This window comes from Teleopsis dalmanni, chromosome 2, assembly GCF_002237135.1.
Source record: "Teleopsis dalmanni isolate 2A chromosome 2, ASM223713v2, whole genome shotgun sequence".
NCBI lineage: Eukaryota > Metazoa > Arthropoda > Insecta > Diptera > Diopsidae > Teleopsis > Teleopsis dalmanni.
The window spans coordinates 81996203-82008009 of record NC_051847.1 but is presented as its reverse complement, the minus strand read 5'-3'; the positions used below and the strand labels follow the sequence as shown (position 1 = coordinate 82008009).

The 11807-nt window shown below is 25.6% G+C and overlaps 1 protein-coding gene across 1 annotated transcript in view; it reads left to right on the top strand.

The window, feature by feature from the left end:
- The window catches only part of LOC119674922 (T-complex protein 1 subunit epsilon-like), a 27339-nt gene that overhangs the window by 840 nt on the left and 14692 nt on the right, over positions 1–11807 (top strand). The gene's annotated exons all lie outside the window — the stretch shown is intronic.

Sequence of the window (11807 nt, the reverse complement as noted above, 5' to 3'; positions counted from 1 at the left end):
ATCTGCATTCATCTCGAACGTAGACTACTTTAGAAGGTTATAAATACATATTTATTAAAACTTATTTGTTAGATTACTGATTTTGGAAATTCACTACATTATTTATCTTCATCTCTTTATCTATCTTTATCTATCTCTTTCTATATTCGTTATGGCGAGGAGTAGAGTACTAAGTGGTAAGCTCATTGTCCTGTCTGCGGTTCGTTGAGTTCCTCTTCAACAAAGGATATTCTAGTCTTCATTCATGAATCTAAGTGTTATCTGTTCAGTTATAGTCACTTAATTATACAGAATATTTACTATTTCTAGGTTTCATTAAGTGCTCTCTTTAACTTGAAGTCCAGAAGTCTGTTACCTTATATTACATATTTGTATAGTAAAATTTAATATAGAGTTGAATTAAAAAAGCAATTTTAATTTCTCATAAAAATTCTGTATAATTCCACCTGTTCGGAATTCTATTTATCAGTGAAGTTTCTAATAGTCAGTATAAAGTATTAAAGTATAATAGTACTAGAATATGTAATGGAATTATATCTATGCAGTATTAATAAAAAGAATAAATTATTTTGCAATTAAAATATTATGTTCAGATTATTACAACAGATTAATTTTTTATACTGCAATAAAGAATAAAAGAATCGGGAGTATTATTTAAAACCTAAGAATCATTAGGGCGTTTTAATAACTCACATAACTTCAATTCATATTTAAAATAAAAAGTGAGATCAGCGCATAGAAATAATTTTTCAAAATTGTAGATAAAAATATTTATGACAAATGCAATTTAAGTTGCATGTTCATGCAATAAAATTAAAAAATTACAATATAAAATTAACAATAAAAAAATAAAATTAATATTTTAAATAAATATTTTATGTCATGCAAAATTACATAAAAAAATACATTTAAAATGTTTGCATAAAAGAATAATAATAATTAAATTCTTAATAAAAATAAAAAAATTCCGGCGAAATAATAATAACAAAAACTCTGACTAGAACTTAAACTGACAAGACGAAATTTCAAAGAATAAAAACATACAAAATGCATTCTTAACTACATTTGTTTTGCATATCTGCAGATAATGTATGAAATCATAGCATTATTCGTCTTAGATGCAAATTAAGTTAGGTGGGTAGAATTGTGCATGTGTGCCTGACAGAGATGTCTCAAGTTAAGTAGAAAATACAGTTTTTATACTTTACAATATTTGACACGTGGCCAGACTTTAATGTTGGCATTAAAGATGTTTTATGGCTTTGCCAACAGAATAACATAATAAAGTCAACATTACTTAAGACAGATATAGACTTTGCTATCATCAAATGGCGCAGCATGCAGCTTAGAGCTTACAGCAAATAGCAAAAAACTTATTATGAAGTCACATTTGCGTATTGCTGGTGGTTATTTGAGTTTAATTCCTATGTATGTCTTAGCACTGATTATGCAATATATTAGAAAATATAAAAATAGTAGCAAATTTACACATTGTGTAGCTTCATTGGCAAACTTTGTATACAGCGTTTAAGCTGCTGTTCTACTAATCCGCTTTGTCGGATTCTTAATTGACTTAAACCATATGAATTAGGATTAAATTTCTGACATGACTTTACGAAGTTTGACATTTCCCTGTTCTAACGGATTTGATGTTGAGATTAAATAGTGACTTCTTGTTCACCTCGAAGCATTTTAAGTCTAATTACTATGATGTAAGCTTACCAAGTTTTGTATTACTTAATACGTATAAACACTACATCATTCTTTTCAGTTGTCATATAACATTTGTTTTTTTTTGTTTAACATTTTTGCAAAAAAGATCAAATTACCTGCAAAGAAAAATAAAAAGAAATTATTTTTTAGTTTGTTATGAAAAATTGCGTAAAATTTTATAATTGTGTTAAGATAATTAACAATTGAAATGGTTACAATTCATAATTAAATTTGTTTTAATTTAATTTTTTTTTAACTACTAAATAATAATATCAAATTAAATTGAAGTTAACAATAAAATTATTACAACAAAAGGCACACGCATATAACAGACTAACACACAGCTTACACTGTTAACGCATGCGTACTGTTAATTTCGCTGCTGTTATAATTTGCTCGTATTCGTTGTGATGCTTATCTCTTGCTTACATGGCTCTGTTGACCCACTAAGCTTATTTGTGTCAAAATAATTTTCGTTTTTAATTTTTTAAGTTTTTTTTGGGTTTAGTTTAATATTGTATAAAACGAAAAGCAATTAATTGTATGTATAAGTCCAAATGCTAGGGAAGACAAAATTTCGTTTACCTTTGAGCGCATTTTGGCCGCAAAACTTTTTTTTTACTTGTAGACTTAATTTATTATATTTTTTTTTAATAAATAATTTTCTTTATGTTTTGCTAAAATTTGTATTTCAAACAAAAATATTAATTTTTTGTTATAATTTTTTTTTACAAACACGCACCAAATTTTGTCTTTACATAAACCAACTAAAATTTTATGGTATTCTGCGTTTGAAACTGAAGAAGTCAGACGTAATTGGTGCGCCATTATTGAACCAAGAAGGAAGCAACGTTTCTGGTTTTTATCTTTACATATATATATATATTTTATTACTTATATCTTATATTACCAGTCAGTCAAGAGGTTACTGGAGTAGCGAAGTTTCCGTTGGTTCGTTCATAAATTTTGAGCAACTCAAATATGACATTCGCTTTATTTACTAACTACCCATGCGCCAGTGAATTTATGTACTCATATATTTCGTGAGTGATTTGGAGCAGCAAATTTTGATTTATTTTTAATTTAAATTTAATTTAATTTTAAATATCATTTTTATTGGGTGTGTGAATTTTTCAAAACATTTTTTTTTTTTGAATTATTGTATTATCAATTTTTTTTTATATCATATCTATTATTGGCCTTGACTTTAAGTTTGTTTTAATATTTTGAGATTCTTGATATTTAAAACGTTGAGCTAATTCCAATAAATTTGGGTATGAAGTACTTCTATAATCACGTACCTCTATTGTCTTTACTTAGTAGCGTGTTCACGGAAGTTTTTTCTTTAACAAATTATTAAAAAAAAATGGCATATTAGAATTTAAAGAAGATTAACAAAAGTTTGAGAGAAGAATATTTGTGATGTTGAAATTACTATTAATGTCATTGGTATTTTGATTTGGATCAAGAAATTCGTAATTTTTCAAGCTAAATCTCAGTTGACTAATAAAAAATATGTCTTTAAGTTATTTTAATATAATTCATTGAGATAATTTAGTCATTAAAGTTTAGTAACCCAAAGTATGAACACGAAGAACACGAAAGAATGAGAATATATGTTTAAAAGAAAAAGAAAAGAAAAGAACTGACTTGTATGTATCCACTTGTGCTATTGACAGCTTATAGACACTAATAGAAGACTGTCAAGCAGTCAAAATTGCAATAACTTATAAGCTATATGTTTTGTTTACAAAGGAGCGTTATTTTTGAATTAAAAAACTCTTCAATTCTTTTTCCTGAATGTGTATGAATGTATAGTTCCACAAACAATTTATATATAAACGTCTAAAGCTAATGTCAATGTTATAATAAGTGTCCACCAATATATATAAATTTGGTAATTTGCCACTAAAACGTATGTATACGAAAACTCAAAGAACATGAATACATAAAAGACTGTAAATCAATTCCGGACCGATTTTACAATAACTTATAAGTTATGTATATTGTCTAAAAAGTATCTGGCATTTATGAATTAAAATAAATGCTTAAAAAAATCCATTATTTTCTTTCTAAGATGGTATAGACAGATTATATTTAACCGTTCGATCGCTGTTCAATCTACAATAAAATATAGATCATTCATTCAGAGATGCGACGGATTTTATCAAGAATTGACCTCATCTTAAATATGGCGGGAATTTTTTTTGATGAGGCTCTCTAAAAATTGCATATTGTTGATGTTTCGGTATACAACCATATATTAGGTATTTTTAATTTTATTGACTTACTTTATTATGGTTGGATTTAATATACTAACTTGTACTCTTTACAAATATAAACTTCAGCAATAATACTCTGTCAATTTCATATTCAAGTCGTATATTTGGGTAATATTTTTCTTTACTTTGTGCTCTTAATATTTATATTGTAATAGTCTTTCTTTTTATGTAACCTTCACAAGGATCATTCGAATCTTACTATATAGTATTCGTACTATATATATACTGAGGATTCACGCATGTAATAATTTACTACCTACGGTATTCATCAACAATTCTATATATAATTCCATAAGTTTATATTCTGAAATGCTTACTAAACGTTGATATATGTATGTATTTTTTTGAATTGCTTTGCTTGAACTACTTTATATCTAATTAATTATTACATATCCTAAATAGCTAAACAGCTGCGAAATTGATTTCATTTTGAAAGTAGGATATCAACTTTTAGTTGGCAGTAAAATTTTCAATAATGGAATTATGAAATGCACACGAATAGTAATTCAACTTCACTGCTTTCAAGGAATTTGCATTGGTACTTTCTTTTTAATTTTAAACAGTTTTAAACTTAAAAACTGTTTTAAAGAGGTATAACGGTAAAATTAGTATACTTGCATTAAGGTCTTATTATCCTTCAAAAGAAGAGCAATACAATTTTAACTAACAACAAATTAGTACTTCAAAGTACAATATTCTGCTTGAAAAAAGTATTTCAAAATAAAATCTTATTACATTTCTATTTTAAATGATTAAGCTTACACATAGATATAAGATTAATAGTTTTAGAAATAAAAAAAATTTCTTTTTTTGAGGTTTTTCTTCTATTGCTTTCGAAACTATGTCTAACGTTTAAGAACCATAATTTAGTTACTCTTTAAAATTATTTTCCATAAAACGTTAAATAATTGTTTATTTTACACATTTTTTTACAGTTGCATTCTGAACACAACCTTCGTATCTTCGTCAAAAACAACAAAGCCCTAATTATTTGTAGATATTTTTCTGATTTTTCTTCTTTAGATAAACGCCAACACTATGGCTTCATTAGTAACAAGATAGACCTTATGAAAATAAGTTGGAAGTAGAAGTAGCAATAATTACACTGCTGCAAACAAATTAAAAAAAAAATTTTTAAATAAATAAAAAGTAAAAATTACAGTAAAAAAAAATTCTAGATTCAGTTAAAAGTTAAAAGTATCTCAAGACAAATTTATGTAAATTGTTATCGCAACGCGTTCGTTGAGCCGTTCAGTCTTTTTAGGTTTTTCCTAGTTCTTTGCTTAGTTATTTGTCGCTCGCTGGGTTAAACTATTTCTAGCGAAAGAAGTACAATTTTTAACCTTTTTATAGCTTTTTTGTTGTTATAGTTGTCATTGTTGTTGTTGCTGTTGTTGTTGCACTTATTCATTATCTCGTACGTAAGTATTTGGCTTACGGTAAACTTAAATTTACTTTATTTGAGGTAAGAAATTTTTTACTGTTGTGAAAATTCGAGCTCAAATTATCTGAAAACGTAACAGTGTTGTATCTGTTTTTTTTATTGTTATTGTTTTTGTTGCACTTTAAATGGCTTTTGTAATTTTTTTGAATTTTTCTGAATTTTTTTCTAGTTTAATTTTATGTGGGTTTGTACTTAGTAATTTTAAATATCTTTTTATTTCGTTTGCATTCCTCATTGTTATGCAAATTACTGTAGTTGACTTTACTGAGTTCATAAGTAACTCATTACTCGGAAATTAGAATCGTCAGTTATTTATGGAATTTTTTAAATGTATTTCATTTATTAGAATTTTATCTTAGCTTGCCTATTATTTATTTGAGTCGAAAACGTATTAACACAAATAATTGTAGTTTCAGTAGCAACAATAACTAGAAAAGTTTTAAAAAAAAGGAAAAAAAATCTAGTAATCAATTAATCTGTTAAACATATATGGTATAGAAGTTAATATTTTGCAGATATACAAATATAAATCAATAAGTAAAATAATAATACCTATTAAAGTTAATGAAAATTATGCATCTGTAATTGCAATAGTTTTAATATATAAACCTATTCCAATCAGAATGATCTTATATATAAACAATTATTTTAAATAAATACCGCTTATAAATTACGCTTATTTAAAAAAATTAAGTAAGCATTTTATTGGGGACCGGAACAATTCAGGCAGGCAGTAATCACGCGGTCTCTGTCAGGTCACCGGAAATTTACAAATGACATGTCTTCCAACTATTATTAACTAGGTAAAAATAGTAAATGTAAGTACTGTTTCTCCAGCGAAATATAAATTGGTATAGAAATATAGATAGATTGGATATGGAAAAAATAAAATTAATTTGAAGAATTTATATAGTAGTAGGTAGAGATAAGGATGAATCTAATGTAAAATACTAAGGGAAAAGTCAGTTTCAAGTGAACATCTATAGTCAGATAAAGACAAGTACGTAAAAGAAGAAAAATATCAAAGATAAAGATCAATATGTTTCATGCATATCAAAACAAGATTAAGAGCACGAACATATGATGATGACGATGGTTATGAAGATAAACTCTCTTAAGAACGTTAAGATAAAAAGAATGATCAAACTCTCGATAAAGATTAAGATTAAGATAAACAAATATATTAACATATATAATTTATTTTGAAGGTCTAAGTAGAGATCATGACTCAGATTTAGTTGGAAATAAATAATCTTGATGACATTTTTAAGAAATGTTGGAACCAAAATCTAAGATCCATATCGAAACAAAGATCAGGATCAATATTAATCAAGATTATGGTGAACATGAAGTTTAACATAAAAATCAAATTACGATCAGTATCGGATAAACATGAAGATAAACATATAGGTGCAGATAAAAATTTAAAATAAAGATTAAGATCAATTTATATTTATTTTAGTATCATTAATATAAATATCAATATAAAAATCAATATCAATCAGTTTAGATCAGTATCAAGAGTCAGTTCTAAATTAAGATGAATATATAATAAAGCAAAACACAGATTAAAATCAATAGTATAATGTAGATAAATATCAACATCAAAAAGTTGGAAATGAATATAATTATATAAAGGTATTGTAATTCTTTCAGCTCAAAATGTTTTTTTTTTGTTTGTCAGCAATGAATGTATTAACTAAGCTATAAATTAGAATCTATCTAAATAATTTGTGCATCTAAGTACATTGTTTTTTATAACAACAATTTACAGGCTATAAGGCCGGTAAAGTCAATCTTTGATAATAATAACTGCAGGACCTTAAATAAAATTAAACTGTCATAATAGAAGAAAATATATTAAACGTATGATTTGATTTAAAGTCTCGAACCGCTGTGCAACGTGAATCTATAATCTAAAAAATTAAAAAAATCTATAATCGAGCAATTTCTTTGCTGAAATCAGTAAAAAATGGTTCAATCATGCAGTGACTCTGATGGCGATCCTAGAAATCAAGATTTCCTTTAGTCAAGAGAGTCATTGTGATATACTTATAAAAAATTTGACATATATATATATATATATAAAATATATTTAACTATTTCGATTTTATTATAATTAACTAAATAATTGAAATGTTTCTTTTAACTAGAAATTTCCGCAATAACACAAATTATTTCTATTACTGAAATAAAATTTAATTTAAATTTTATTTAATTTAAATTTTATTTATTATGCATAAAATTTTAACACCTTTTCCAATTCTTATTAATTTTATGTATAGCACTTCGACATAAAATAGATTCCCACTATAATTTATTTTTATGAGACACGTTTTTAAGTAACATTTGGCTTTATTGGGTGATTTAAGTAGGCGATATAATGTATGCATTTCAATTAGTTCAGAACAAATCGTAATTTTCATTAAATTACAGTTAAAACGTTCGCTATGTAACAATTAACTTTAATTAAAAAAGTCATAAATAACAGTTTAAATTAATCACGTTTTCCTCCAAAATAACAAAAAAAAACAAAAAAAAATTACTAAAAAAAGCAAATGTAATAAAAACCTAGAAAATTACAAAAAATCAATTCCAGAACAATAATTGTTCTAAAATATTTTTCGTTAATAAAACTAAAAAAAATAGTTTTAAAAAAGTATTACATTAAGAAATTACAATAAAAAATTAATTGTTTATTCTAATCATGTCTTAATGATATTTACAAACAAAACAGTAAATACTTTTATCTATCTAAATACTTTATAATGCCTTAACCAATTTACGAAGTGTAGAATTCAAGCAGAGTTCAGAGACATCATGTAGAGCTTTTTTTTTTGTTGGAAAGAAATTACTTAATTTAGGCTCTCAAATAAAGGCAGGCAGGGAGGCAGTTAATTTTAATTAAAATTAGAGGCCTAGCGAAATCTTTTTTTGGTTATTTAATTTTTATTACAAATTGTAAAATTATCATAAATTCAAATCAATTTAATCCATTTGAATAGTTATGAAAGACCCCTATTGTTTTGGACACCACGGGGTTAAAAATTAAAGATTTGTTTAAATATTCATGATTTTGGTTAATCAGCTTTTAGAGAACAAATCAATTAGAAAATTGTAGATATTAGGTAATATGTAGAATTACAATAATTTGATGAGTTTGTTTAACAAATTTCATGCAAATTTTAACTTAATTTGTAAAAAGGAAGGTGTTCGTATGAGTAGCAGAATAATAGCTTTTTTATCGACGCGAGATGAACACATAAAATACTTGTTGTGATGATTAATTTCAATAATTTTCTAGAATTTAGAGTCGTAATTTGATACATTAATTAATTCAAATGACAATGACAAGCAGGATACTGTTTTAATTTGACATATGAACATGATATCTAAGGTTTAAAGTTAAAACCCTGGTACTTGCAAAGCATAAATGATATACGTGTATTGGTATTATCCGTAAATCATAGAAATTTTTCCAAAGACCACTGATAATGTGTATTTACCAATACTCGTAACAGGTGTATGGTCTGGCAAGATATTAAATTAATTTATTATCTTGCCAGACATTTTTGTTGTTTCTTCAATGTTATTTATTTCTTTTTAGTAAAAACAATTTAAACTTAAATTAAGAAATTCTCTTGATACAGTCTCCATATTTATTATTAACTAATTTAGAAATTAATTACAAAATAAAAAGTGATTTTTTGAATAAATAATTTTTTTAAGTTACTGAATACTATATCCTTCTTCTAAGACATATAAATTACTTTGATAAATTTTCTAACAAATGTTGTCTTAAAAACATTTAAGAAGTTAACTGAGTGAGTTCCATATAGACCGCCTATGGGTATATAGACAAAATATTATGTCTATTATTTTTGGATGATCACCCTTTAAGTGACTTAGTGTGAAGAGAGTTTTAAGATACTAGCATACGAATCACTTGACCTAACTCATTTCAGTTAGTTTTGACAATTATGTGAGAATTTTGCTATTTTGACCAGTCCTTTGGACTCATCAAAACAGAGTTTTCCTAGAATTGTATATCGGTTTTTTACTAAGGTTGATCATCTACACAGTAAATTTAAACTTGGTAATTCTTCTTCATATTGCAGACCACAAAGATCGTTTGTTCAAATTTAAAATTTATTTGGAATGTTTTCTAGAGTAGTAAAAAAGAAACAAATCTTTAAATAATTACTATGTTATTTTATTACATTTTAAATTTTAATGTAGGTTTATAAAAACTTTTTTAATATATTTTTCTTATTACTTAGCGTCATAATTTTTTGTTGTAAATATGCTATAGATTTAGACTAAATTAGTAATGGGCTTGTTGTAGAAATCTTAGGAAATTTTAGGAAATTACAGTTAGCAAATATAAAAAACAAATATTAATTTGCAAAATGAAATCGTTTCAAAACGTAAAAATATACATAATATATAATATACATATATAGAATATACATATTTATACAGTTTTCTTTTGATGTATAAAAACGAAAGATGTTTCCATTCATATATTCATAAAAAACGCCATAATAAGCGTAATTTTATTTACAATTTTATATTTATTAATTTCAAAATCTCTCCAGAACATAAAATTTATGAACCTCCGAAGTAATTTTCAAATAATTATATATACATGCTGGAAAAAATATATTTCCAATATGCTGGATTTTAAATATTTAATTGGAAGCTATATATAATTATTTACAAATTTTTAATTTGTTACAAATATTATTAAATATTTTTAAATTAGTTTTTTTTTGCAAAATCAATTATTAATATAAACAAAATTTTGTCAAAAATTAACAAAAAATAAAAAATAAGCTAATATTAATCATAAAACTCGATTAATTAATTAATTAAACCATAACTGATAAATTAATTAATAAAAACTAGTTTATCTCATATAGAACGCTTTGTACTTCCTTTTATATTAAATAATCTTGCCGAGAGACAATGATAAAAAATTCATTTAGATAATTAATATATTTATAATATATTCTATTCACATATATTAGTATATACATATGTAATATATATGATTTTTATATTGAAGTGTAAAATAGTATAAAATTAGCATATCACTTTTTTTTTTGTAAATTAGCATACATTCAAACAAAGTCTTTCTTTCATTTTGAGACATAAAACAAAGAATTGCGATATAAAAGAATGTAGGACGGCGATAAAATAAATGTTGTCAGAACATGCAACAGAGCTGACTTTAAGTAGGAAATTGACTGGAGTTCATTTGGTTACTACTTCAGAAAAATAAATGATTATTTTGTAAGGGCGGCAAAACATTTTTTTATCAACATAATTATTTTATTTTTTATGTGTTTTTATTTTTTATTTCTTTTTTATTATTTTAAGTTTAACCCTTAAACATAAAACAAGTGTGCGAGTCGAATAGAGGACTGTTTATATTAAGGATTGTATCTAACAGGTGCTTGAAGCAGAAAAGGTGTCCTGAAAATTCTTTAGGGTTTCGAATTAGAAATTCATAGAAAAAAAATTTATTGTGGTGACATGACCTCATGTTATAAAAATTACGTTATAAAAACATTATAAAACGTTATAAAAATTAACAAGAAACTATTCAACAATGCGTATCATAAGCGTTAAGCATAAGGAAGGGCAAATGGGTTTCAAACACAAGTATATTTCATATATTATAATAATACATATTTTTTTGTTGCTTTGGTAAAATGGGACTATTAAACAAGTTTTTTTAAGCTGTCCCTTGTTATGTTCACTTCACTTATTATATCCACCAAAGTACCATAATGGTTGCTTCATTATATAATACAAATAAATAAAACAGAAAATAAAATAGTGCCCAAAGTGAGCGTTTTGAGTTCACTAAAGCTCAAATAATGGCCCATCGTGATACCATGAATTAGGGCTATTCATACTCAGACTAGAAGGACTGAAATTATCCATAGTGGTCAGCGTACGAGAAATGCCAAAAGGCACGATTTCTCTATTGAAGTGAAAGTGAACCAACCTGATAAGTGTTTAACATAGGCCAAGTCCATAATTTTGCAGGATGATAACTATGCCAGGTCCATAAGAGAAGGAATCTCAAGAAATTTAAGTCTGCTTCTAGCCAATGATGAGCACTGATACATGGGATTGAGTACAATTATCTCGATATATAGTCCATCCAATTTCATAGCATGTCTTTTTAGTATGCAGTTTCTTGTAATTAGTATAGGAATCAGTGGGATGGTTAGAAACATTTGAGGCATCAGTTAGACAAGTTTTCAATGATACAATATAGAACCACTTGCAGAGTTCATTTATTTCTTTGTTTATTTCTTAGTCATCGTTTTACGTGATCTATAAATGACTAGACA